This window comes from Dermacentor silvarum, chromosome 1 (genome assembly GCF_013339745.2).
Source record: "Dermacentor silvarum isolate Dsil-2018 chromosome 1, BIME_Dsil_1.4, whole genome shotgun sequence".
Classification (NCBI taxonomy): domain Eukaryota; kingdom Metazoa; phylum Arthropoda; class Arachnida; order Ixodida; family Ixodidae; genus Dermacentor; species Dermacentor silvarum.
In genome coordinates this window covers 335,847,732-335,849,637 of record NC_051154.1, presented here as the reverse complement: position 1 = coordinate 335,849,637, position 1,906 = coordinate 335,847,732, and the positions used below count along the sequence as shown (strand labels likewise).

At 48.1% G+C, this 1,906-nt stretch overlaps 1 non-coding gene across 1 annotated transcript; it reads right to left on the bottom strand.

Annotated features, from left to right (window-relative positions):
* Window positions 1-653: 653 nt before the first annotated feature.
* Trnav-uac (transfer RNA valine (anticodon UAC)) lies at window positions 654-726 on the bottom strand. Its single transcript has one exon. It is a non-coding gene; the product is annotated as a tRNA-Val (tRNA).
* Window positions 727-1,906: the final 1,180 nt, after the last annotated feature.

Sequence of the window (1,906 nt, the reverse complement as noted above, 5' to 3'; positions counted from 1 at the left end):
CGGGGAGAGCACAGCGCATGCAAAAGTCAAAGCCGTGTGGAGATCGCTTTCAAGATACGGTGCGCGTGACAGCCCGGAGCTGCGCAAAGTACAACTGGTACAACTACGCAGTTGCTGGCAGAATAGAAGACACACCCCCACCCTCCCGCGCTGCCTTCCTGCTTTCTTCCTTTCGCGTGGGCGATTGGTCGGCAGTGCCCATTGCGCCCGGTCTCGAGAAACGCATTTGGTGCCGCAGCTAAACGCCGCCTCCCCTCCAACCCACCCATCCCCCCACTGGCTTTCGCACGACGGATGATGTCGTGTTTGCTCTCCGTCGTGCATTTGCTCTCAGTGAAACCGCGCTCCTCTCGCACGCTTTCACTCGCACAGACAGCATACGGCGCGCGGCGAACGATTTTATCGCCCTTGAACTTCATACGAACCCCCACGGCGACGCCGACGGCAGAAATCCGCTTTGAGTGTCCGTATAATTGCTATCGCAATAAAATGCAAAGCATTGTTCCCGCCCGGGATCGAACCGGGGACTTTGCGCATGTAAAGCGTACGTGATAACCTCTACACCGCAGAAACCGAGCACGGAATAGGTTATTTCGCTTCCTCCTTTTATTCTGCGCGTATACGATAGCAATAGAAACAAAAACGAAAAGCTTTGTTCCCGCCCGGGATCGAGCCGGGGACCTCGCGCGTGTAAAGCGCACGTGATAACCACTACACCACGGGAACCGAGCCTGGAGTAGGTTATTTCGCTCCGCCTTTTCTTCTGCGTGTATGCGATAGCGATAGAAACAAAAATGAAAACTTCGATCCCGCCCGGGATCGAACCGCTAACTTTGCGCGTGTAAAGCGCACGTGATAAACTGTACACCACGGGAACTTTTTTCTTTGTTGCCTGTTTCATAACAACATACATACAACGCACAGGAATTCTCCGCCTTGAATACAAAAACAAAAAGACTGTACAATTCTAGGTGCAGGTGTACCTTGTCTATAAATATTTGTGTAAAAAAGCTTAAAGCAAGCTGTTCAAAGGTTGGTATACACTCGTGTGGTTCACTGAGTACTTTATAGACTTTGCGAATAAACAAGATGTTTTCTATAAAATATTCTCTCGCCTGTTTTGCGTGAACATCTTCATTTCGCACCGCCATTCGTGTTTTCCACACGCTGTGCATGCAGAGTAACATCACCATGTCACATGGCACGCCTTCTGTCTCTTCAGAAGGTGAAAACCGGATTCCAAAAGGTGGTAATGGCAATTCTTTCTTAATGGTCCTTTGTAGAATGTCCCAATAGCAGACTGAGTCCCAGCACTCCCGAAAAATATGCTCAATTGTTTCCGGTTTCTTACAGATGTGGCAATTAACACTCCAGGGTACAAATATCCCTTTCGCCTACAGCCATGGCTTGACAGGAATCGTGCCAGTGTGTAGGATGAAGAAAAAGGTTTTTGTTGTTGCTCTTACTGGCATTCCTATAACACTTTTCAACACGTTCTGCTCTCGCCCCAGCGCATATATTCCACGGTATATTGGCACAGGACACATGATATTTATTAAATCTCGGTTTAATCGCTTTCTTGCGACAGTACTAAGTTACTCCATAGAAAAGCGTGCTTTTACAAGACGGAAAGCACTTACTACTTCGAACAAACACCTCGGACAACTACTATCCGTCTAGCACATGACGTCACTACATATTCTGGCAGTGCGTCCCCTCATCGCGTCTGAATAACCCACCGCAAAAAACAATCACTTTCGTCTTGCAAGATTATGAATCGCGACAATATCTGTTTCAAAAACAAATTCGATAACACCAAACCTCCTTTCTGCCCAGAATGAAACAGATCCACGGTGGAAGAATATTTAGGTGTTGACACTGCGCGCGAGCGAGCGTCCAGATTATG